The following is a 27,372-nucleotide window of genomic DNA, read 5'->3' as shown; positions in this document are numbered from 1 at the left end:
ACTTGCCACGTATAGACAGAGGATCCGCCTGGCAGTCAGCTTTGGAAAACTGTAAGGGCAGCTGACTGTCCCATTCATTTTTTGCAAGGAAAATGTTATGTGACTCACAGTTGGAGAACTTCTACAGTTTGGATCAGCATGAAATTCTCCTGGTTAAATTGCATAGGAAGATATCTGGTTCTTTGATTATAAAGTGAATGGTACAAGCCTGCGTATGTAATAACTCTGAGGTAAATGTTGACTACGACTCCTAAGGTGCAAGAAACATCCAACTGCAGAGCTTAAAGTTCTGGAAAGTGTAGAGGAGGAATGATAAAGACTGTGCTGTGGAGAAAACTGAAAACATAATCATGCAGCTTAATAGACTGACTTTTTGATTCTGCACCTCTGGCTGGCTTCCTCTCAATGGCAACCGTGGTGAAGCTACTGTAGTGTTTAGACCCAACAGCCATGCTGACAATGACAGACAAAACACGATTTCTCAGACACAAAGTTGAGATGATTTCTACTGGTGGTTGTAACCTAAACCAATATGATCATTACATTAATTGGGAGGGTTGTTTCTTTGTTAAATTACACTAAGTGCAACCAGAACCAGCGGCTCATCTCAATTCCCAACACCGTAGCTCCAACCCAGTGCCACCAATAAGTCATTTTCATAAAAACTGGTCTAATAGGCAGCAGGGCTGGAAGATGCAGTCACGTACACTTGAACATGTTTCTTTCCTTCCTCACTTTCTTTTTCCAGTTCATTCTCCTCTCCTTTGAGAGTTAGCAGAGAAGTGCTAAAAGCCACTGTGGTGTTGACGGGTTGCACTTCCACTGTGGAAGAGAGCACCCCCTCTGTAATAACCAGCTGGTGACGGTCTTGGTACAGTAGGTTTTTAATATGTGGTTAGGATTCTGTGCATGTGTGTTCATGAGAATGAATATTTGAATGTGTTAATGTGAGTCTATGCGTGTGTGTACTTATACATGAACAATGACTGCACATGCATGTCTGTATGTTATATATACTGTATATAGTAATGTAATTTTTTTTTTTTTTTTTTTTTTTTTTTACATAACCAAACACTAGCAGAGAGGACAAATGGACTGAGGACAAAATCTAAATCTAGAAAACTCATAATCTCAATCAGGGTTTTAGTAAGCAATGCCATAGTGAATGGCACAGTTCGAGAGTGTTTTATATTTTGGGTCCCTTTCAAAGCCTTCTGTGGATGTGGGTGGAAGGCTCTTGATCTTCCCTTGTTCATATTAAATAAGTCAGATTCCAGCCCCCACCTCAAAAACCTATACTCACATTTACACTAGGGCTTATTGGATGCGAATATGAGCGTGTGTGTAGCTTTCCTTTCAGCTCAGGCCAGTGAGTTTGAGTCCTTTTGAACAGGCAGTAACATGAGGCAACTATGACAGGCAGGACGACCCTTGATCACTGTTAATTATCTAAGTGGACGTGAGGCTCCCAAACCACCAGAGTGATGCAGCTACTGCTCTACATCAGGGAGGGTCTGTGCATATGTGCTTTCAAACCAGTGTGAGACACACTGAGTGGGTGCACTTGCACATTTGTGTGTTATCCGTGTGTTACCATCATCATCACCGTGCAACATATTGCCCTTCAAGTGTGTGTCATGCTCACAGGAAGGCAATCATGTTCCTCAGCATCACTCAAAGACAAAGTAACGTTTGTCAAACCTGTCAAACACAAAAGCACACTAAGGAGCTCTTGAGTAGCATGTCTTTAATGAAGCACAGGCCATTTAAGATTTATGAAAGAATTTTAAAACCCAACTACAATGGACTGTCATTACACTTGAATTCAAAATGGTTGCATCATCTCTTAGGAAATGATCTGCACTTGGATTATGGAGATGATGCACTGAATTCCCTGGTGATTAAAAGTAAAAAACAGGAGGAGTGCGGTATCAGTTTTATATGTGCTCAGAACTATTACTAAACTTTTAGATCTTGTGACATGAAAAGGAAGGAAACTTGAAAGAAATTTGACATTTTACAAAAAAAAAGTTCTTCACATCAAGTATTGAAGTGTCCTTAAAGCGTCCGGTGCACATTTGCATAATGAGTCAATGTTGTGTGTTAGTGAGTCATGACAGTCCAGTCAGTGAAGTGCCCACTGAAAAGCCAGAGATTAGAACATAGATGGTCAAAGTGTCCTTGGAAATATTGACTGGATTACAACATATCACTGAGAGACAGTAGATGTAATCCCACTGTTTCCCATGGGGGAGGGGGTCTGCCAATAACATAAGAAGACATAATGGCCTGTTTTGCACATGAAACTAGCAACCTGTGGGCAGTTTCATTTGTACTATAAATATGCCGATCGCTTTGCTCTTGGTGCCTTCATCTGTGGATAAGGCATCTGTTGATGTGTATTTGCTTTGTTTTTTTTACAGTGGTGTTCTGCCTGTAACATGATGTCAGATGAGAAGATCGTTGTTGGGAAGGTCACTGGAAAAAGGTAATCAGGTACTTATTACATATTAATCACTGAAAAACTTCACTTAGTCAATAGAAGTAACACAAGACAAGTTACTTTGGTTATTCAGACCAGCTTTATCAAAGACGCCTTTAAACAACTATAATTACTTTCTACACCCTCATGCCACTTTTTCTGTATTTGATACGTGCAGAAATAGAAAACAAGCGGCCAACCTACAGTTCGGAGGTATTTAGTCACTATCAGCAGTTAGCTTATCCCCAGTGTCTGACCGCAAAACTCCAAAAGTCCTGTCCTGAACCTGGAGGCGTCACACATCCTCCAACTCAAAACCATCTGATATAGGTTGAATACGACAACTTTGGAGTTGGAGCTGGAGTTGTATTTCCCCTCTTTTCCACACGCTCATTATCTGCTGCTCTACCACCAGACTTTGGAGCAGTTTCTTTTCTCAGCCTGAGAGACTGCTGAATTCATCCTCCACACTCTACCATGAAAATAGTTATATTTTTATGACTTGATTATTTATTCATTCATTTCTATTTCTATTTTCTTTATTTTTTGTGAGTAGTTTAAAGAAGTACATCTGTAATTTGATTATACAGTCTTGTGTTGCATAATGATAATTAAAATGAAACTTGAATATTTTGGTTGAGGCTAGCTGCCTCCCCCCACCTTTAGCTCCAGTACTGAGGCAACCAGACCATCATCTGAATGTAGAGAGACCAAAATGTTATAACTAACTCACCACTAAAAATCAGCAGAACAGCACACAAACCATCAATTGTTACGTTACTTGAGTATTACTGGGATTAATAATGACTACATTTCAAATTGTAACCCCAATACTACTCAAGAAAAAAAGTAGTCACATTACTGGAACGTATTACTAAGTAAGGGTAGCCTGCACCTGGATGCTGTTCACCAAGAAATAGTTCCAGCAAGTAAAATCAGTCAGTTTTTCACATTTCTACTTTTTTGACATTGTCAAAAAGAAACACACAACCCATTAATTAGTGCGCTTTTGTTTAGTGCGGCACATTTGTGAACCTTAGGGAGAACCAGGCTAGTTTTTCCTGTCTTTGGGCCAGGCTTGGCTAATCGCCTCCCAGCTGCATACTTATGTGGACAGACATGAAAGAAGTGACAATGTTTTCATTTAACTCTTTACAAAAAGGTGTATTAAGTGTATTACCCAAAATGTCTAATTCTTTAATTGACTTCAGAAGACAGCTTTTGCAGAAACTTACAGTGAAATCAGTGTCAAGATTGCTTTGCAGGCTGCCTGAAGTAAGAAACACAGTTCTATTTAGTCAGAGAAGCACATGTCATATAGATAACATGTTTAAATAACAGGGACAAACTCAGCATAAGAGCAGATAAGCAGATATACTGCACATATGTTATGCATAAATAGCATCTTTGTAACGTCTGGATCTCTAGCTATATGAACACATTTCCCCCTCAGTTTTCATCTTTTACATAATGTTTTCCTCCTTGTCTTTGGTAAAAAATAAAATATTGCTTTCTTTCTGTCAGCCTTAAACCAAATAACAGCCATTTAACAAGGGGGAGCTTGTTGTCAGTTTTCCTAAGCAGATACGTCCATGCATTAGTTGTCAGGCTGTTTGATGCAGAGAAATAACTTCCGAGTGCCTTTACATTTATTCCCCTAAGATGTACTGAGAAGAGACCAGAGTAAACAGAAATGCTCAGTGACAACTTACATCTGCGCAGAAGATGCTGAAGGAAGTGGTGAATAGACTATGGCTAAGGGAAATTTACATCATGCCCATGGACGTTCCATCTGTCATTCTTTGGGGAAAGAGGGAGCTAACTATGCCATAGGCCCAGAGTGTTAGTTACAGCAGTGCTGAGATCCTCATGCTGGCAGGTGGATCAAAACCACAGGCTTCTCTCCTTCTCTTCTCTGTTTAAACAAAAGCACAAAATCTAAGGGGAGTGGTCCACCACTTTTGTTGTAAAATGAAATAAATAAATCCAAACAACAAAGTTTTGGGGGTGAGGATGCCTGTTTCCCCTCAAGTTCTCCTTTAAAATGTTGCTTGGAGGGTTCCTGTCCATTTCTGCAGGTCAGGGTTATTGCTCTGACAGAGTGTAAGTATTATAGTATGTGTGTGTAATTTCAGCATTGTGCAGATTAATGTTTGCAAGCTTCATTGTGTGTGGAAAGAAGGAAAAAGCAAGAGAGAGGGAGAGAGATGCAGGGGGAGCACAGAAAACAACACTATCAAAGGAGGGCTTCAAAGACTATCAGCTACGTCTCCTGGGTAATTTGCGATCCTGCATTCTTTCGACTTCAAAGGGCCGCTGTGTGTTGGAATACTGCAAGTGGGAGAGTGAGAAGGGAGGGGGGTGAAAGGATGGAGGAGGGGGAGAATCTGATTTCTCTAATAAATGCTGACACCAGGCCTGTTTGATATTAGATTCAGGGAACAGTTTGATTTGTTATCGCCTTTGAAACTCTTCGGACGTCCTTCAGAGCGGCAGGCTGACTACCACCACATCCCAAGTGCAAGAGAGGGGAGCAGAGAGTGCCAGGCTGCTAGGACAATTGTCCAGCTATAAAGATGACCATTAAGGAGCTATTGATTAGGAGTCTCTCTGTCTGACTCTTTGTCTGTCTCTCTGCTGAGACTCGTTCTGTACACTATCAACAACTTGATGCACCTCAAAAACATTTTAAGCAGCCAATAAGTCAATTTGATTAGAGTCAGATTGTCATGAAGCAACGTGGTATGATACAGTGTGACTCAACAGTTCTTGATGATGTTGAAAGACATGTATCAGTGCACTTGTATTTAAAATAAAACTACAAGGGCCAAAACTGTCTTCACATTTTAATGACCATGATAACACAACGTCAATTTGCAAAATCTGCTTAAAATATTCAGTGAGCTCAGGAGAATTTTCTAACCATGCAGAGCCTTTAGTGAGCAGCAGGGAAGAATATTATACCTACCACTGACTGCAGGTGAAGAAACTCTAGGGGTTGTCAGAAAAGTACTTCTATCAGGATAGTTCACAGCTGCAGTTTTGCATATTGGCAGACTTTTAGGAAGTTTTCAGAAGCTAAACTGGATTTATAGTTTTAGTGCAGTGTTGACTTATTGTCCATCATTCAACATTTTTGCAAAAAAAAAAAACATTGAGCAGGGGACGATGGAAATGCCGGTTAACTTTGAATGAGTGTGAAGGGTGCACTTTGCTTCAATCGAACTGGACTGTATGACAAAAGTGTTTATAGCTTTATATATAGAAAATGCGACCATCATAAAGAGGGACGAGATGAGATAATCATATTTCTTGGAAGGCATTCATAATTTTGCGTTTGGTTGTTCATGTGACAAGTGACAGAAACAGCTGTGTAATGAACAAAAAAGATTGGCCACACAAAGATGGCCAGTCGCTAAGTGAAATGTGTGTGTTGGGTTATCAGTTTCAGAGAGCTACAGAAATAGTTGGTCAAGGATCAAGTCCAGCGTTAGAAAGGTGTGTGCGAAGAGGGTTTCCAAAGCCGTTTGACCATATGACAAGTGGTTCTAATGGAGTACACTGCCACCTTTAAGACACATGACGCGATGTGAGATGTGGATGAGATAAGCAAAGAGGAGTCTGACCTCATAAGAAAATACAGCATTTGTCACTTGTTCAGAGACCTAAAACAACATATATCCTCAAAGGACCGTGTTAATCATGACGTTACTGTCAGGAACAAGGCAGAAGTAGCATCAACACACTGAAAGGACCTATCAAACATATTTGCCCCAGGCATGTCCAGACAACTCCCAGAGGAGGTTGTGAGTGTAGTAGGCCATAGTACCTTTTCACAGCAGTGTACTGACATAACTTCTGACATACTGTCTTGAGCTCATATGGAATTGGTCCCATCAGATAGTGGGCACTGCTGTAGCTTTCCTCTTTGAACTCTTAGAGACACAAAAAGATTCAGATACAGAATTACACCAGATAAAGTGTTAATATATCATCAACATCTACTTAACAGATAACACACACAACCTAAGAATCAGAGTAAAATCTCCGGCTGTTAATGTTGCGGTGACTAATTAGTGAGCTAACATTAGCGCAACACAGCAGATTAGACATCTGCAAACCAAACTGGGCATGACAGGTCCCTGTTTTTTCACAAAAGTCAGCCCAGTTTTATCCTCATTTAGTCTGTTGACTGATTACATTTTGAGCCTATATATAGGCCTATAAATCTGCTTGTATTCCCTCATTTATAAGGCCATCCTTTATCAGCTTCCATTACATCTGTCCTCATATTTACTTACGCCACTAATGTCAAACTACAGCCTGTGCTCTCACGGCTCCCTGCTCTTGAAGGGTGCAGGAAGCTTGGTAAAAAAAAAAAAAAAAAAAAGGGCTTTTATGTGGGTAGCTCCATCTGCTTGGACTGATGTACAAAAAAACTTAAATTATTTTAAACACAAAGTCATGGATGTTTTAAAGAAATGGGAAAGTGTAAATGTTTTAATTTACAGTTTGTAGTCACCAATTAACCTAAAACTGCATGTCTTTGGACTGTGGGAGTACCTGAGAGAACCTATGCAGGCACAGGGAGAACATACAAACTCCACACAGAATAGGCCCAGAACCTTCTTGCTGTAAGTGCTAACCACTGCACCACCATGCCACCCCCAGTGAGAAGACCATAACACAAGAAAATAGGTTTATTTTTGTTTATTTTTTTATATTTGTTAATGTGGACTTTGGTCCTCAGATACTGACTATCATGTCTTTTACATAATATTTGAATTAGATAATTATTATCAATGACTGTATAGAATTAGCTGAAGGTCACTGAAGAACCTGAATTCAAGAGGATTTTAATTGGCCATGTGTGAACTCATATTTGTGGTTATACTGCACACATTCCTACTTTCTACCTACATATTTTCACAAATATTTAACTCGCCCCTCCTCCTCACACACACACACACACACAAACATGCAGATGCACATCAAAGTGGATGTAAGCAGATAACACCTGCAGTGTCATCGTCTTGCCCCACATCCACAGTTTTACTGACCCAGGGGAGGATCATGGTATTTGATTATTCTGCAGGGTGATTGATGTATCGTGGACCACTGTGGTTTATATGCATATAAAAGCATGCATCACCATTGATCTATTGATGCATGGGATTAATATGCAAAACTGCAGCATACTGCTGCACATCCGTGCGATTGGCTATCCATGACATCATCTCCAAGTCACAGGTGTTTGGTTCCTGCTGTCCAGACAGGACACTGAAGGCTTGTAAATGAGATGTAATGAGTATATCAGTACTAACACTCCTGTATCTGTGCCAGATGAAAAACATCCCATCATGCCACCCTCAAATACCTCGCCCCTCCTCGTTGCCCCTGCCAGAGTCCCGCCCCTCCTTTTCCGTCTCTCTATCTGCTCATTAGTGCCGGGTTTGGAACAAAGAGCCATCTGGGCACGGCTACCTGCCAGCTCAGGTGGGCCTTTACACAGAAAAGACAGCTTCTCTTCAACATCTGTCTCCCAGGATCAAAGACATTTCTGTTTACCCCCTTAACTCCCCCTCTCGCTTTCTCTCTCCATCTCCCCTTTCCTCTTTCTCTACCTTTCGCTCTCTTATTTCTGCCTCTAAAAAACTTCCCATACATTAGATAGGAAGCAGACTAAATGCAGCACCCTCCTCCCTCTTCATGTCTCTCTCCGCCTCTTTGTCACTTCCCCAGCTCTTCTCTTAGCCCTCAGGGTGTCATGCATTCTCCCAGACTGCTTTGTTTTCTGTTTTCCGCTTTTTTAGATAATTGTTTCCCTGTATGTATAATGAGAGAGACATGATTTTTGAAATTTCTCTGTGCTTTGCATCTCAGCAGTCACTTGACAAATATATCAGCATTTTTTTCCCCTCAGTAATTATCTACCTTGGGTTTCAAGTGCAAACACATAGAGGAGAAACAAGTTCTTCTGAGTGCTTATAGAAACTTCTCACATTTGCAGCTAAAAGTGGTGCCGGCATTTTTTACGGGCGTTTGCACAAGGTATCACAGTGTCCACTAAGATCAATAAACACGCTGAGCTATATGTGTAGACAGTAAAAAAAAAAGGGTCAGTCAGATTTACAGCTTGTAATCAGATGCAGATGGGTCCCCAGTCCCTTGGTGAAGGTAGCTTATATCATGGAAAGTATTGATGTTTTTTTTTTTGTGCCATCCACTTCCAGAGAAATGATACTGACTGCTATTGCAGTAGGTAACCCCTATCCGTGGTTATGAGATGGTGTATTCAGCTGGCCTGGCCCTGTAGATACAGGGGATCAGGGGAAGTGTTATCCTTTAAGCCAGGTGCTGCTGTTCAACACAGCCGGTTCCTGCTGACTGTAACACTTCCCTGCACGCTTCTGTCTACTTGTCTGACTACACTCTTGCAGGCTCTCTTTGTGTGTGTATGTGTGTGTGTGTGTGTGTGTGTGTGTGTGTGTGAAGAGGTTACTCGGGCCCTTTCTGTCTGTGCTGTGAGTGTGTACAGTATGAATCCGATGTGAGTGTTTGATCGTTGGAGAGCAGGCTTTCCAGAAGCCTCCTTCGATATAATGCCGGTGCTTCTGTTGTTGTTTCAAGCCTTTTGCTCAGAACTAATAAAGATTGATCAGTCTTCCGTTCAAGATCAATGGCCACGCTATTTTGGTTATGCCTGTTTGCCAGGATGCATTCTGATCAATGACAAAGCTATTTTTTGTGTCGAGGGCAGGGCCCAGTTTACTTCAGGAGGGATGAAAGTGAAAGGCTTGGCTGATGGACCGTTCAAGGCCACAGAAGCTTCAACAGCTCCTCCCTCCTCTCCCCCTCAATAGCCTCCTATTCTGAAAGTGTTGATAGTGAATTCATTTTGAGAGATTTCACATGCTCTATGTCAGACACATTACCAGCAGGGACAATTACATCACTGTCAAATTACAACTTGCCACCCGCTGTTCTGCCAGTTTATAAACACACTTCCAGGAAACTCTAGCTAAAGTGTCAATGTGCCCCCTTCTCTCCATCGCTTTCTCTTGAACCTCCCCCCGACCCCTCTCAAGTGGAAGCGTTCTCCCACATTGACTTGGATTGAAGGGGGGTTTGAAGGGAGGGGGTCATTGTCCATTTTTCTCCAGCATCATGTTCAGCAGGAGACAGCCAACTGGAGCATAAAACAAGGCTGTAGTCTGCAGGTAGCCACCGGCTGAGCTCACCTGCCGCTAAATTCGCTCTGACAGGTGAGATCACAGCCTGGTAGTAGGGCATGGCACCCGACAGAGAGGCGAGAAGCATGTGGGTGTAGCTGCTCAACCTCATGGGGACCTGCCTCTGCACTACAGCTTATAGGAACAAGATGGTTAACAGTGAGACATCTCGCAGGCTACGAGGCTGGACTGGCTTTAGTCTATGTGTTGAATGGCAATGAAAAGGTCGGACCGCCACTTTGAGCTGGGTAGGCTGCAAGTAATGGGCCAGATAGCCACTGGAGTCACCTTTAAAAAAGGGGGTCATATTATTTCAATAACAGATAATGACTTTCATTAAAAGTATGCCCTCATGGTACAAACCATACCATACCAGAAAACCTGTTGGAGTTACTTAATGAGTCTGGGCAGGACAATACATCATTTGGGGTTCAAAAGGATTAAGGTAGCCTGTTTGTTTCATAGACAAAACTACATTCTGGTTTTGACTGTTTTTAAAAATTAAAAACAAGACATCACATGTGAGGTACAAGCTGTTTCTGAGTGTAAATATGATTTTGTCGGTTTAATTTGTACAGAAGGGATCTTTAATCTTTCATGACCCAGGGGAAGCTGAGGCCTTCTGGTCCCTAACAAGATAGGAATTAAGGGTACACTAAAAATAGACTGGATTTTAGGGTCACAGCTAACATTTGTTTGCCAGTGGGAGTCCTGCAGTCCTGTGACCAAGTTTCAGCTCATCAGCGAAGCAGAAGAGTCACAGCGTCTCCCATCCTAGTTTTATCATCCTCTTTCCCTGGTGATAGTCGAGTATTTTTCTGTTGAGTGTTTTTTATTCTTTTATGAGTGAAATGAAACAGGAGTTAAGTCAAAACTGTCTTCCTTTTAACTTTTGCAGAAGGAAAAACAACAGCGTTCTGCACAACACTGGTGTGTGTGTGTATTTTGTTTGTCACGTTTTCTGTCACCAGAGTGTTTTTATTTGTTTCACTCAGGTGCAAAACACACCACAGGGAAACCGCACCCCTACATACACATACACACACATACTTACACACACACACACACACACACACACAGACACACACACACACACACACAAACCTCCCGACTCCAACTTATCCCAGCTCCACGGCTGCAACTCAGCAAATGTGGCGGGCAGGGTTTAATTTTCTTGCCCCCCGCATCAGTCCCAGCCTCATGCATTTTTCATCACCACCATCCTGTTCCCACCCAGCCACTGCTGCCGCACAATGCTATTGATTGGCGATTAAGCCATCAAACTGTTATAAAGAGGTTAATATTTTAAAGCTGTTACGCTTTTCCACCCCCCACCCCCCACCCTCTTACATTAATGTGTACCCTTTAGTAGAGTTTCAAGGGTTTTTAAGAGTTTCCGCTCATATGCCAGGTCAGGTTATGAATGTTTGATGTAATGCAGACGGCAGTGTTTTTCCCCCCCTCGCTCCTATACAATGCTTACTCCAGCTCTGAGGTGGCGTGTTCGATCAGCTGACTGCCAAAGGTCGAGAGGGAACAGTGTCAGTCAGCAGGGAGACTGGGTAAGGTCATACTTTGCTAACCCCACAAGTGGGATATGTCTAGTTGTTGACCAATTTGCTTATGGTAATTCTAATAGATCTCTGGAGGCTGCTTGGCAATATTGAGGGTTCAGCGTTAATTGTGACCACCAGGCAAAGAATCTGCAGTCTCATCCTATTCTAGCAACTGATGAGCATCTTGAGTTATTTTTAGTTGTTAATCCGGAGGAAAGAATCCTCTTCCTCGCCTTAAAGTAATGCATATAAATATACTTAACATCTCTGGTATATCAGCTATGATATTTTCACAATTTTCTTGCCTTCATTGTGTTTTAGATGGACAGATAAGAGTTATAGATTTAAAGTTTTCTCTGCCACCAAACGTTGTGTCTTGTTCCAGGAGCGGGTGGTGGTGATGGTCGCTTGTCAAGAGCTTCAGCCATGGTTGCATTTACAATACAAGAGGTTAGAACACACCCCCTGAGCAGTGCTGTACTTCTGCAGGGCAGCTAGCTGGTTAGCATGCTAACTTTAGTGGAAGAAACAAAGTGAAAGAGCTAAAGGCTAAACATTATCACTGATTTCCACTGCTGGAGACAGCTTTTGGCGAGGAAAGGAATGAAGTTTGATGCTAAACTTGCAAATTTTCTTCCAGACTGGTTAGTAGACAGTTGTGTGTAATGCTAATGTTGGCTATGTAGTGATAGCAAAACTTACAAATAGTTCCTTTAATGGAGATGTTTAAAAGCACTTTTCTCTGAATTTCATATGTAGGACACATGAAAATTAAAGGACCGTACAGGTGTTGTTGAATCTCCGGGGTCCCTGCAACCATCATGTTCAAAATGTATTCATTTGAACTGATTTTAGATGGAACCATCAATGTGTAGTTGGTCAAGTTTCTATTTGTACTACACTCAGAGTGGCATACACTGGGCGTTTCAACTAGTTATTCATTTTGTTTAGTTAGCTATTTAAAATTTTTATCCATTAGTTTTAGGTAACCATTTAGAATGTTATTTCATACTTTTAAGTAACAGTTTCAACCATTTATTCACAGCTGTTTTATCTGTTATCCAATACTGCACAGACACTGAACCAGACAATTTTCATAGGGGCATCTAAGTCAAGGTCAGTCCTCACTTTGTGATGGCACAGAAATTACAATCGTATTCAGTTTCTTCTGCATTGTACGGCGCTGTTTATTATGATTTTTTACTTATGGTTAGAAAATATGCCCCTGATAGTTTGTTGATGTGCAGGCAGGAAACAGTGTTATTTTCTTAATTTTCTATTATTATTTTTATCTCTATTAATAAATTATTAGCAGCTTTCAGTACTTTTGTGAATTTCTGCTCTTTAGAGTTTGGCTCCTTTGTCCCTGTATTTACTTTAATCTAATCATTTTTAGCTTCAGCATATACAGCCCCCCTCCTCCCCCAGAGGAAACTATAATTGCCTATGCGGTGCTATGCGGGGTAGCAAGTGGAGTGACCCACTGGCTCCGCCACTGCAAGCACCCTTGGCTAGGAATCACTGTTTTAGACCATTCATTATAGAAAATGTACACTTCTATTCAGATTCTATTACTGCAAAGTTTACAAATATTTTTAGATTGATAACCTGGGTTCCAGGCAGCCACTGGTTTCTATTCATTTCAAGAGGCTATGAACATCAACCTGAAGTGGTAGCACCATAATCAGGACTCTTTTAAAGTCTTCTAATGTGTTTTGATTATTTAAATATGAAGAATTATATTTTCTGTAAACAGAATTTTCAGACATTGTGTTACTTCTGGTTTAAATCCTTCTAAAGAATGCCAGGAGTAAAACTGGTGGGAAAATATTGAATCCTTCATTTCTTAATTATTTGGCTGGCCTAAAAGTAATCAACTTTAAATGCAGCTGTGGATACATGCTTGATGTCGGGAAACATAAGTAAGACCCCAAAATAAATGCCATGAAAATAATCATTTATATAGTATATTTTGGTCATTTTATACATCCTGGCATGTCCTTGAATACACCAAGGGAAAGAGTTTTCAAAACATGTCCTGTAAGGCATTACTTTATCACAGGATCAATTTGGTTTACTATGATAGAGTATGTTTTTTAAAACAAGTTTCAAGTCTCTGCTTGATTTTCATGGGGTGGTAAAATTAACTGAACTAAGTAGGAAATCAATCTAAGAGTATATTATGCTTTCAACTCGAGCAAAATAGAGTACAATGGATTTAAAGTAAATGAATGGAAAAGCAGAATTGTTTGGGGAGTGAAACAGAGGTCTTGCAGGGTGATGTGTGAACAAGGACAATGGTTGAGAGAGGCGAGAATGGACATGATGGAATGGATTTATTTTGTGAGTGTGCTTGAGAGAAAGAGAAATAGAGCAACAGGGAGTGCTGTTGCTGTTTAGTTGCTGCAGGATTCACACCTGCAGGTCTCAGGACTGGAGGAGAAGAATGTCAGGGAGGCAGGAACAGGGTCGCATGACATAGATGAGCGCTCAGGGAAAGCAACCCTCCAGTACTGTGCAGAAAAAAAGGCAGCGACTTTCACTTTGACTCCGAGCCAAGGTCGTGCACTGAAAGGCACAGATTATACTACTCCCTGTCCACAAGCCCAAACCCATTCAGTTGATATGCTACTTCTCTGCATGTCAGTCATTTTCTCGCTCTACTTGACAGTGCAGACAAGTGACTCATATAATAAGAGTGGTGTTCTCCATTACTGCCAGTCAGTTTGTGCTGTTTAAGTCCGTAAGGTGCTCTCCTCCAGGGCAGAGCTGGATAACACGCTTGAGCAGTGGCCCAATCACTGTGATCACCTGTGACAAACCGCACCAAGGCCCAATCAATACACTACTCTCCAGAGGGCCGAGGAATTAATGTAACTCTGCTGGCCTGCGTGACTGTGTGTGTGTGTTTATTGCTACACAAATACATTTCCCAACAGGATGTCTCAAAACTGACAATATATATTAAAAACAAACAAACAAAACATCTGGCTGCTAGTGTGATTGTAATAAAAAAAAGAGGACATTTTTTATCTTCTTTACTTAGACGATAAGAAGAGAAAAAACAGCAAAAATGAAAGAATGAATGGGAAATGAGGATTTGAGTTTTTAAAAAAAGGGAAGAAAGCCAAATAAAAAATAGAGAAAGTTACAGAAGCACAAATGAAGGCAGTGTGTGGGAGATTTCGATGCAGGCAAGGGGGAAGCGCAGAGCTCAGACGGTGACTCCTAAGGGAGAGTATTCACAGCTATATTAATATAACACAGAGGGGGTAGTTAGAGAAGCTTTGTTTGTCTTAGGCTAAATTAACACCCCCTTACCATCATAATAGTCATGTCATTACAGGAGGAGGGTGAAGAGCCTGAAGAGTGTTTATGTCAATGTTTTTCCTCCCACTTAATGAGCTGGGTTTACTCCCTGCAAATAAATTAACAGATGAGACCATAGAGTTGTTAGTGAGTTAAAGGTTTCTTTCACTCTGTCATTCATTTAGTATAAGAGTAAGTTTTAGACTCACAGCCACAAATACACACACACACACACACACACACACACACACACTGTATCTACAAAGTGTACCAGATGTCCAGCTGCTCAGTGTCTTCATTAATCTGTTGTGAGCTGTGTTTTTTTCTTTGTTTCTTTTACTTGACCGCAGCATTTTGTTGCTAGTCTTTGTTCCCCGCACTTTCTCTCCATCTCCTCTTCCTCCACCTCCCTCCTGGCTCACATTGAACCCCCCGCTGCGGTTGCCTCCAAACACCATCCACCCACCACCACTACCCCCATGCCCGCAAGAGTTTGTCCCTCATTATCGCTCCTTACTGCACCCCAACCAACCTTCCCACCCAGCGTGGTGTCATAGCTTCAGTGCGGTATTGTCTCATTATCTCCGCAGACACCAGAGAGGCAGGGCATTATGGGACATCAGACACTCCTCCTCAGTTAGAGGGCTGGGGGCTACTGACAGAGCTGACAGGTGATTAAGACAGGCCAAAGGTTTTATCTGCCTGTATCAGCGCAGCTAAACTAGACACACTGAGTGCTGTTTTCCCATCTTCGTCTGTGCATCCTGGTTTATATATGAGCAAACTTCATCTGTCTAAAATGAGAGAGCAGTCAAAATAAATGCACAAAGACAACAGTTGTTCATGCTTCAAACCACAATTTCTGAGAAGAAGAAAAAAACAAACTGCAGAAGCTTGATATATGTATTTTTAATTTTTTCATCTTTGGCTTTGCTCAAGTCAAGTCAAACTAGGTCACAATGTCTGAACGATCTTTTACCAAAAGTAGATGTAGTAGTTGTTTGGTGCTTGATTGGATTTACTTCATAACCCCTGTGAAAAATAGTTGCATTGTTTTACAAGTACAAGTACAACTGCTGTATTTGGTGGGTTTGCAAGCCCCTCGCTCTTACTTTTCTGTCATTTCTCTTTGCTTAAAAGCTTCAGCCTCTACAGTCCTTCTTGCTGTCCTTCAGCATTATATTCACACCGCTAAAATATTTCCACACAACAACCATCTAACCATTTGAAACTCTCCCAGCTGATGTAAGGTAACGCTGGTTTGACCTTGCTTTCATCAGATTTGTGTTGCTAAAAGAAGTCAAACTGGCAAACTTGCAGTTATTAGTCAATATGAGGAATAACTTTTTTTTTTTTTTTTTTAAAAAGGTCCTTAAATTGAAAAGTTAGTTCAATTGCAGCCCTAAAAATGTGAGTTATCTTAACTTGAAATAGTGAGTTGAAATAATGTGGAATTTTGTTTTACAAGATAAAACAAGTGTTCTTGAATGGATAATGTAAATACTTGTTGTTCTAACCCAGATAATTAAGTTTAGACAACAAATGATCAATAGTTATAATTGAAACAAAGCTTATCTTCAAATTGAGTTTACACTCACATTTTTAAGCCAGCAATTGAACCTAAGTTTTTAAGTCGAACCACATTTTTTTTTACAGTGCAGATATTATTTTAGCTTTTGGCATCCATGACACTGAATGAATTCATCAGGTACATTTCATGTTAGCAGATGGTGCTGAGGTGACACCACAAAGCAACATAACAGTGAGGTGTGCTGGACAAAAATCTGAAATGAAATCATCCAAATTATGTAATTCAATTTTGTAATAACCTGTGGTTATTGAGCATGAAAAGTGGTTTGTTCCAGATCATGTTAACTTGTTCAATTTCTATCTTCCCCCTCCTCTGTACCACCACCAAGCTGTTCCGAAAATGCTGCGAGACCAAATTATCTAAAGAAAATTGTGTAGAAGCAGGTTTGTCATAAATAAATCATCACTCCGTCTTCTTGATGTATGAGTTTAAATGCACTTGGCTCTCCATCTCCTCCTTGAGTCATCTCTCCAAATTCCTTCTGTCTTCCCAGAGCTCCAAAAAGCAACACGTAACGTCCGTGTAACTGTCGGGCCTGTTTTCTTGGTTTCGGGATGGGGGTGGCGTGGCAGAGGAGCGGGGTTGGCGAGGACACAGCGCTGAGAAGGAGGAGGAAGGAGGGGGGTTGTCTGTCCTAGGAGACAGATGGCGCGGGGGGCTGGTCCATGATGGGCTGGTGCTGGATGGGCTCCATGTGCTGTAGTGGGTAACTGGGGCCCAGGGTGGAACGTAGGCGGCACTCTGATCCTCAGCGCCACAGTATTCCTCAGGCACAGGAGTCCACTTCCCCCGCCCATCTGTTCCTTCCATCGCAGCTATGGCAAACGTTCCTGTACACGCTTGCACACACACTAAAATATACACAGGCGAACGTACACATGCGTTCGCATACACATGCATACGTCAGACACTGCCCCCCTGCTAATGTGCAGCTTTGGGTTCAGTTACAGTGCACCAGCAGCTCTTCCCCATCCTACAAAATTAGCCTCCAGGTTTGACTAGATCCCACCAGCTTCCGCTCCCATTTCATGTCACACTGACTGTATCTGTTTCTGAAACACTTAAGCTCTCCCGCACAACCGTTTGTGTGATCCTATGTGATATTAGACTACTCCCACACATACTTGTCGATGACCGCACCTTTGCTGTAAAGTTATCTCAGCACCAGGGATTTAATTGCTCTGCTGTCACCTGTGGGGGTATTAAGGCCAGGGGAGAGCAGGTCCACAGACTATCCACAGAATATCCACAGACTGAGAGACAGGAGCCAGAAGGGAAAAGAGGGAGGGGGGAAAAAAACAGGCGAGGTTGTAAACAGCAGAAAAACATGTTGCCATGAAGTCTGTAATGTATGCTGGAGAATGATGTGTTTCTGTGACTGATGCATGTCTCCGGAGATTTTTTTTTTCTCAAATCATAAATGTTTTCATAATTAGCCTGGTAATAAATGTGCTAACACATGTGCAGCACCTGGGGCGATAATGACTTGAAGGGGAAGATGACATCAGTCAGAGTCACGGTCAAAAAGGCTGTTGGTGAGTCAAGGTTAGATTGAGGCACAGTGCAATATGCCACCCCCCCACCCCCCTTTGGCTACATGTGATGCTTGTGATCGTCAGATGATGGCCCATGTTTTTAAGTGCTTTTCATCTGTGCTCTGAGATGAAAATGCACAATGATGTTATAAGTGGTGAGTCATTCATCTTCCTGTGATTCTTCCTATTCCAGATTGTATTGTGTGGACAGCAGGGAAACACCCCAGAACAGGTTGTCACACTGTTACAGGTTCAACAAAAACACACAGTCATTTCTGATCGTGTTCATGCATACTGCACGGGCAATTTGGAGTTCATGTGGCTTTGAACTGTGGGAGGAAACTGTGGAGCAGCTGGTTGAAATCCACAGAGAACAGGGATAAAATGCAAACTCCAAACAGAAAGGACAAAGGATTCACCTTTCATTTTTCTGTGAAGAGACACTACCGTAAACTGTGGAGTATGTTGCACTGCTAACGCAGCTACAAGCTCCATATTTGAGAAGGCAAACCACACCTGAACTCCACTTTTGCCACCATTTACCTCCTCTGTGCGTGCCCAAATCTGCTCTTCCTGCATTTCCACTTGTCTCTTTTCTCCTTTAGGACAAAAGGAAGCTGAGACATTGAAGTGAGATTATGTAAGTTTTGCTAAACAGCAGCTAATGCAGCCACAAGTGGCAGTTACAGACAGGTGACGAATTAAAGGAAAAACCTGAAAAACGAGTGGCAAAAGGACAATGACCCTGTCCATATGACACAAGAGGTCACTGAATGATTTGATGAGTATGAAAAAGATGTGAATCACATGCTATGGCCTTCACAGTCACTAGATCTCAACCCAGTAGAACACCTATGGGAGGTTTTGGACTAATGAGTTAGAAAGCTTTCCACCACCATCAACAAAATACCAAATGAAGGTGTATCTTTTGGATCAGTGGTGCTCCATCCCTCCAGTTGAGTTCCAAATGGCCCAGCATTTTATTAAGACATCTTATGTTGGTTTTTCCTTTTTGTCACCCGAGACCTTGAGTCAGTTGTTTTGAATGTTTGAAATAAGAGCACAAGCAGTAGTCAACAAACATGTTTCCCACGGCAACTGTGTCTCTTAAAAACTGTATTTCTATGAAACTAAATTACAACAGCAGATACTTTTTTGCTGGAAAGACAACTGCAACCAGATTACATTTTTTATAAACCTGATATATTTTGTTAATTTATATATTTGGTAAGTAGGAAATGTATTAATACTTAAATAAAATGTTCACAGAAAACATTTGTTTTCTGCCAAAATATCCAATTTATTCTAACTACAGCATTATTTAAAAAAATAAAAATAAAAAAAAGTAAACTGGAAGACATTGTGCCTTATTGTTCATAAACAGTAACATTATTTAAAATAAATGAACACTTAGCTGCACATTTTAAGCCAATTTTATGTACCCTTGTTTGTCTGTGGATGTAAGTAGAATCATATGTAAAAAGGAAACACTTTAAAATCCCCACAATTAGGCTGGGCGTTAAACAGACAAACAACATGTATGACATTCCACTGAGCACCACGCTCAACATGCTTTTTTTAGAGGGAGAGAGGCCCTTAGCCAAGCTGTCTGAATGCCAGTTAGGGAAACATTAGACCTTAAATATTAATGCAGTAATATGGCATTGTTGGAATGCTTACTGAGCTGTGGGCTCCATGGCCTGCTGGGTTATTTGTCACACTCCAGAAAGCTCACAGCAGCCAGAAAAGAAACCTCCATGAAAGGGCAAGAGAGCTTACACAGTGCAAAGCGATGTACTGCCTTTTATAACCAGAACATTGGATTCATGTTGCTTTATTGTTGCTTTCAGTATCATTTATATATCCCAATTTAAGTCTCTAATGTCCTCTTTCTTTTGCAAAATGCTCCTGGATTAACACCACATTAGTTAATACTTCCTAGTTGTTTTTTAAGTGCTAAATTCAACCAAAACCCCTGATGAAACGTGGGTATTCAGTCACGGTCTAATTTGGATTTGGATCAAAAACAGGTACAAAATGCATTAAACTCAGTAGTCAAAGCAGCCCTCCCCTCTTCTTTCTCTCTCTGTGTGAATCTTCCAGCAACAGATGGCTGATGGAGAAATCAGCAACACGTTTATTTTCTCTGTCCTTTATTTTAACAAAAATGTGTCATAATTGGACGACTACCCGCACACACATATTTTAGTATATATTGATTCTGTTCCAGTGGAGATATTTTCATCTTACATCATCCCATGAACTGAATGTGTGTGCCTTTGGGAATAAGTCGCTTTTCACCAACAACAGTTTTTTAAGATTTAGTTTTTGTGTAAACAAAAAAAAATATGCAAACGTGCATAAAACACTATGCCTAATCACTGCACACACACACACACACACACACACACACACACAAATAATACAGACACAAGCAGCCTTGGTGCTCTGCTTTTAGTGTATTAAGTTAACCTTGGAGACACCCTATGGTGCTTTAGCTGGGTCTGGCAACGATGCCTTAAACTCTGCAGGGAATGAAAAGATGAGAGGACGGGGGGAGAAAAAGATACGCTAACAACTAGAGTTTAACTTCAGAGAAAAAAATGACATCATTCTTTGCGTGTGTGTGTGTGTGTGTGTGTGTGTGTGCGAGACTGTGAGAAGGTGTTCATCTGTGTTTCTTTCTGTCTGTGTGTGGAGGTTATGTCGGAGTTCAACATTTGCTGATTGGATATGTAAAGAAATGCAAATGTAAAATCAGTGATAGGATGCTGGCACAGGCTCACAGCCCAAAAGAGTGGAGCCGTGGGTATTGCGTGGAAAGGTCAGGGCGGGGGTGGGTTTATGGGGCACATGTGGTGAGGAGGGGGTCAATGATGTGAATTCCATTGATCGTAGGCTTCCTGACAAGTGTTCAGTGATTTCCTGTCCCTGGCAGAAATATTGTGCTTGTTAATCCATTTGAGTCAGAGCAGCAAGGGGGCTCAGTGAAAGAGGCAGAGAATCTGTGTGTTTGCCTGAGTGTGTGTGTGTGTGTGTGTGTGCGTGCGTGGTGCGTGCGTGCGTGCGTGCGCTGCTTGGAAATGGTGGAGTGGTCAACGCAAACAGGATGCTAATGAGCCTGCGCTAATCAATGTGTGCTTAATCAGCTATTCAGCTCTGAGTGGCCACGGAAAGGATAGAGGAGGGGAGCGGAGGGAGCGGTGCTGGGAGGAGTTCATGAGAAAGTGCAGGCCCAACCTCTGATTCACTCCCTTTGTTGAGAACATCAGTTCTCAGGAACTCCTTTGTGAATGCAAAATCACCTTCCTTCAGACAGTGGAGCAGCCAGTTTGCTGTTGGGTCTCTGAATGAGCGGAACTGGTCTGTCACTCCTCCGGAAAATAACTCAATGATATGCAGTGTAAAAGATGGTGACGTAATGATTTGTGACTTTTGAATTCATACATATAAAATATTATCTAACACATCTATCACTAAGGCAGCGGCATCACACCTTGATAAACACCACAGGCTTCTTGTCTTCCTGTCTTCAGACCATGTCTCACAGGGACCTGTCTGAAGGTCCCTTTACACTACGTGATTTTCAGCAATGAGATGAAAATTAACATCCATGAGAGAAACATGGAAAAATCTTTGGCTGTCAATCCAAAACAGTGGTCTTCCATCAGTGAGATAATGTCTGCTGCTGACCGATTTGGATCTTTGGCAACTGCAGACACTCCCCTTCTCTTCCTCTTCTCTTGTTGTTTTTCAGTGAATGTAAATGGTAACATTTGCTGCGCAAAACAATAATGATAACCGATAGATGATGTGCTAACACGTGCCTTTGCTGTCCTGTGATCTTTCTCTGTTTATATTGTAGTGCTACAGTTAGTGCTACTAAGCCTTCATTGTGGCATTCATGTGAATCAGTGTAACAGAGTAAACTGACACAATCATTGTCTGAAGACACCTTAAGAGGTTGTTTAACATCTCCAGATCCCACTATAATAAAGTCAGTTCTCCTCTCAGCCTAACTACAGCATATTTTTCACTAAGCCCTGCCCCTTTAGTTATTTTTGCTACACCTCTAAAGCTTTCCATGGAACATATACAGTTACTAGTTATGTATTTATACTTTAACACTTTTGTGTGTGTTTCTTTTCCTTTTCTTTTTCCACATGCTTTGTATATGCAATACCGCAAGAAGTTTTGTAGAACAGGGGTATCTTGTAATCCCAATTAGGATGGGCCAAATGCATTAGTGTGACACAGAAATAAAATTATTGAATTGTTGAAACTGTTGCTTAGCTTACATATTTTCAATTTTTGTCACTTTCAGTGTTACAACAGAAACAGTTTATAACATGAGAACTAACCAGTGTCTTTGAGAAACACAAAACTTCCCCACATGCTGCAACATGTAGAGAAATCCAAAGCTCTACTGGCCTGCCATGCCTAGTTACAGTTGCTAAGATATATGATTGTATATGAAAGGTCTTTAGGGTGGCACAGTGCTGCAGTAGTTAGCACACAGTCTCACAGCAACAAGGTTCTGGGTTCAAACCTCACCAGGGTTCTCTCCAGGTACTCCAGTTTCCTCCCACAGTCTAAAGACATGCAGGTGATGTTAGTTGGTGACTCTTAATTGCCCATCAGGAGTGAATGGTTGTTTGTCTCTATTTGTCAGCTCTGTGATAGCCTGGCAACCTGTCCAGGGTTTAACCTGCCTCTCGCCCCCTGTGACCCTCAAAGGATAAGCAGTGTAACCAATGCATGGATGATTGGACTTGCTGGTTTACAGGTACTGTAAGTAGTGAGGTCCTAATGACCATTCATTTTATAAGGTTGTTTAACTTGTCAAAAACAGTTATTTTCATGCACTCAAATTCCTCCGACCACATCTGTCACAAAGAATTAATAGCATAGCGTATGATACTCTTGTTCATAAACTTTCATTATTTAACCCTCTCCCATAGGACATTTTCTTTGCTTATTTTTTCTCTTTTCCAATGTGTTGGTTTCAAGAGTTACGCATTAATCCTGTTCTTTACCCACTCACAAAAAGGCCACAACTCAATCAGTCTCCCGTCCTCAGGAACGGCGGCCTTTAAAAAATGACTCCATACCCTGAGTTGACAGCCCAAAGATGGGAAGAGAGGAATTAATCTCACAGAAAGACCCAGAATAAAAAAAAGGGGAGGGAGGGTAGGTAAACTAAAAAAGAAGGTTGGGGAGGGTGCAGAAACAAGCCCTGCTTTGTGGCGAATGTAGGTGCAGCTGGGGTCCACTCACAAATTGTACACAAAATCTGCAGCACCCAGTGTGTGCGTGCACACACATACGCACGCCCACACATACGACGGTACGTGTGAAGATGAGAGGTGGGAGGGAGAGGGAGCAGGGATCAATCCATATTACAGTCTAATCTGTATCGCCCCGGGCTGCTGCAGACGCAGGGTTTTGGGGGGGGACTTTATGAAGTGTTGTCAACATGTTGTGATTCCAACTGGAGCTGGCCCAGGAAAATAGGGCCACTGCATTTGGTTGTTAATATTCTATAACAGGCCGAGTCAGTGCAAACACTCAGTTCGTATTGTCTACTTCCAAACAGTTAACAAAAGGACACGTTATTTGGCTACATTGACTCGGCCACCCAAATAGGATGTGACCTGAGGGTAGCAAATAGCTGTAGGGGGAAGATGCTGTAAAGTGGTGAGAAGTAGGTAAGTGGAGAAAGATGTTAAAAAAAAAAAAAAAGTGTTGACTCCTGGCAGTGGTCCATGCGGATGGTCTCATGGAGGGTGTTAGTGGGTATGTGTCTGTGTTCGAACTGTATCGGAATTTGGATGGAGAACAGAGGCGGATAGGGAGGCAGATTGGGGAGACATAAATGGAGGGAAAGATAGATCGCAAAGGACCGCGCCAGAATCTCAAGCCTTGGGAAGACAGCATCACTCTCTGGGGCTGCCCATTGTGAATCCAGACTGCCAGTAAATTTATCACATCACAGCATACAACACTCCTCATTCTATTTCATTGCTCCTCTTGATCATTCTGACCATTCATCCTGCGAGACAGCAGCATGTACATGGCGATGTCCAATTGATTTACTGTTCTGAAAAATACACATTAACATACCTAGCAATTGTCACATACTAAATCCGTGACTGTAATTTAAATTGCTCAAGTTCTGATGTCGTGTCATTTGGCTTGTGCTAGAGAATATTTGATGAGGCTACATCATTACACCCCCCCCACCCCCACCACCACCTCTCCACCCTCCGCCTCCCCTCCCCCCAATCTATCTATGTATCTATTCGGGTAAATGAGCAATGGCTCTCATTTGAGCCGGAAAGCCGAGCTGTCATTAGTCTGTCTCCAAATACACCCACTGGCTCTAATGATGCAAAAACATGCCTGGCTATGCCTGAGCACGAGCCGTTTGAAGACTATGAAAAAAAAATGAAATAAAAAGATTTGAAGAAAGATGGATGTAGCAACGTGTACGTCTTCAGGTGGAGGTAGTATTTCACAGCAGAGAGATGGGGAGGATGATGGGATCTTTTCATAGGGAGGTGGTAAGTGTGTGTGTGTGTGTGTGTGTGTGTGTGTGTGTGTGTGTGTGTGTGCGCCTGTGTTTCAGTTTTATTTTCATTTTAAAGAGGAATGGGCTTTTAACATGCAACTCAGAATCTGTCTGTCTGTCAACCACTCTTTGATGTCCTGCTGCTTCTGTAGCCTTTGAGAGGGCTTGGGTATCATTAAGCACTTCCAATGAGTCCCACGTAGAAAGATGACTAGATCCCTAAAGTTTTTCATCATCAATAAGAAGGAGTCTGCTTCTCCTTTAACTGGGAACTTCAGTCAACTTAAATTCATTTATTTGTCCATAAATAACCTGCCTGTGATTAGCCAAATGATATTCTTTTAACATTGTTTGAAATTCTAGCGCTGCCCTCCTTTCTTTGAGAGCTCCCTCATCACAGTAATACCTGGTATGTGGTCTATAATGATGTGCAGGTATCTATATGCTTATGTGAGTGATATGAAGCTAATATGTGTAGAGCTAATATATGCCTGTCACCACTAAAGGAGAGCATGAGCATTCCAGAGTGCACCGCATGCTGAATTTGAACGAGGGGGGAAGACATTAAATATTCTTTTTGATTGCATATCCAGCTGCATATTCTCACAGAGGGATTTTGCTTTTAACTGAATGTGCTGTACACAAGCACTTTGCAGTTTAACAAATATTTTTCCCCTGGCAATGTCTCAGCCCACTGGTGGTTTAGTACTTAATCCTTCCCAACAAATCCAACGACTAGATTTACCCAGGGGTGGGCGGGGAGCTGCCATCTCTACAAAGGGAATTATTGACATTATTAAGCTATCTGTTTACAGTAGAAAAAGTATTTTGTATCATAAACAAATGTATGGTATCAATCCCTATAAGCCCTTTGTAGGCTATAACTTAGCTCATAATGATGAAAGTGACCTTGCTCAGGAGAGTTGGGTGGGCAGGTTTTACTAATGTAGCTGGGAATACTTAAGGGAATACTAATGTTAGTTGAGGCAACATCTTAGGCCTGCTTATAGCAGTTCTTACCCCAGGTCTCCCCCCAGAATCAAGGGTCCTTTTGAAAAAGCCCGTCTTCTCATCTCTGGCTCTGTTCTGAAAGCTCATTAGGACCAGAGATCAAAGAGTGGGGCAGCCTGCCTGTGAACTGGACACTGTGGGCTATTTCCATCTATTTATCACTCATACGGCTATTTTGGCTCTCACTTGAGGTGATCTGCATCCAGATTGCACCACAACTTTCCTCTGTAATCATGCCATTTTGGTGACATCCATCAGCAGCCGTGCAGTAAAAGTTCTCCAAACTGAATGGCTGCTTCCAGCAAATGCTGGCACGCACATGAAAAGCTTATTCACAAGTTTGAGGAACAAACAGCTTTAACCTTGTCCAGATTAGACTAAAATGTAGAGGCTGTGCTAATTTTGCAATTTATTATACAATTTTAAAAATGCTGGAATGCTTTGTTTTATACACAGAAACATGTCATAGTTCCAAATATTCCCAAATGCGGAAAAGGCATGAGGATTATTCCTTAATTTAGAAATCATTGCCCATTTACATTGTAGGTGTCAATTTGTCCCTTATTTATTTTTGCCTGTGCATCTGAATTCCTCCAAGGTCAGTGTTATAAGGTTCATTAGGTGAATGCCTTGCACGCTAGATTGTGAGACTATGTTATGCAACATTTGTGACATTTAAATACCAGCAAATTTTCTTAAAAGCTAGACATTTTGGAGGAAAGTCATCCAGACAGAAAAAGCACTGCAATGTTAAATGTGCCCTGACAAGATTTATTTATCTCATCTGTAAAGACATTCCTGTCTGATCTGTTCTAAAAAAAAATTCCAAAATTCCATGCACAGTATATATTTACAAATGTAGGTGTAACATAGCAAGCCAAGTTGATTGAAGTTCATCTTTTTTTTCTCCTCTTCTTCTTCAAAGGATACTTGATTTCAAGCAGTGATTTTATATTGCACTTCATGTGGGCGGGGAGCTGGCAAAAGATCTAATGGTCAAAACTGAAGCAGCAGAGGCCAAGATACCCTGACTTTTAGTCCCTATGCATCAAGCTCCAGAAATACTGGATCCATAGTATACTTAGTATAATGCAACTGGATACTCTCTTTTATTAGATCCTCCTTTCCTGGAAATGTCTTTCAAACTTACAGCCAGTTTGCAACAAAGGTTTTTTGTTGTAAAATTTTGCTATCTCTCCCAAACAAGATGACATCATCAGGGTTATTTACCTAGACCAGACAATGATCCTCCAGAGCCACATGAGACATTACACCATTATTTTTACAGGCTGATAACTAGTAAACTCAAAGTTTAATGCAGACTATGTGGCTGTGTTTTCCCCTTTGCTTTTTCACCTGTAGCAGCTATTTGGATGCTGTTGCGCTCAGCTTCAGACTACATGCCAAGAGGGAACTTGATCAGCTGATGATGATGAAGAGGGCAGGACTAATCGTACACTTCCTGTGTCAACCTTTTCCCTGCTTTTACAGTCTAGTGACAAACACACCTGCAGGTGCACATGGGCTTAAACACACATGTTCATTCACCTCACATCAATGGATGACCTCAAACAGCCCAGAACAGGTGATGAGTGGGACGAGCGAGCCATCTGTCTGTCTGCCCTTATGGTTGTTTAACGATGACATTGTACATCCTAGTCAAACAATACTGTGAAGAGGTGAGCTAGAGATTTCATTCACTTTATGCAGCTTTTCTCCCTCAATGCACAAACTAGGGAACACAGGGAAATGCAGTATTTATGACCTTTAAAACCTTTCTATTCCTTGGACTTATAGTGTCCATATCACACAAGACAAGAGTAGAAGTGTGAGAAAATGTGCACAGCAGGAGTCTGAGGGGAGCAAGTCTATGATGGATGTGCCATAAGGGACAGTGTGTGACAGACAGCGTCACGATATAGTGACCTCTCTACACATATTATACATTATACATGACACACCTGCACTCCACATGCACATACAGCCTTTCTACTCCTACATGTCTGCCCATTCGTGTCAGAAGCATACCAGAACAGTGTAGTGACCCATTCCCTGGAGCAAGCATTTTTGCTCTCACAAGCTGTC

At 41.6% G+C, this 27,372-nt stretch overlaps 1 protein-coding gene across 1 annotated transcript in view; it reads right to left on the bottom strand.

The window, feature by feature from the left end:
- Positions 1-10,114: 10,114 nt before the first annotated feature.
- Positions 10,115-27,372, bottom strand: part of uck1 (uridine-cytidine kinase 1) — a 71,243-nt gene continuing 53,985 nt past the window's right edge. Inside the window, exon 8 of the mRNA XM_051072955.1 lies at positions 10,115-10,124. The gene's annotated coding sequence lies outside the window, so the exon portion shown is untranslated. The remainder of the gene's footprint in view (positions 10,125-27,372) is intronic.

The sequence above is a fragment of the Lates calcarifer genome, linkage group LG9 (genome assembly GCF_001640805.2).
Source record: "Lates calcarifer isolate ASB-BC8 linkage group LG9, TLL_Latcal_v3, whole genome shotgun sequence".
NCBI classification, from domain to species: Eukaryota; Metazoa; Chordata; class Actinopteri; family Centropomidae; genus Lates; species Lates calcarifer.
This window is presented reverse-complemented; position numbering and strand designations above follow the sequence as displayed.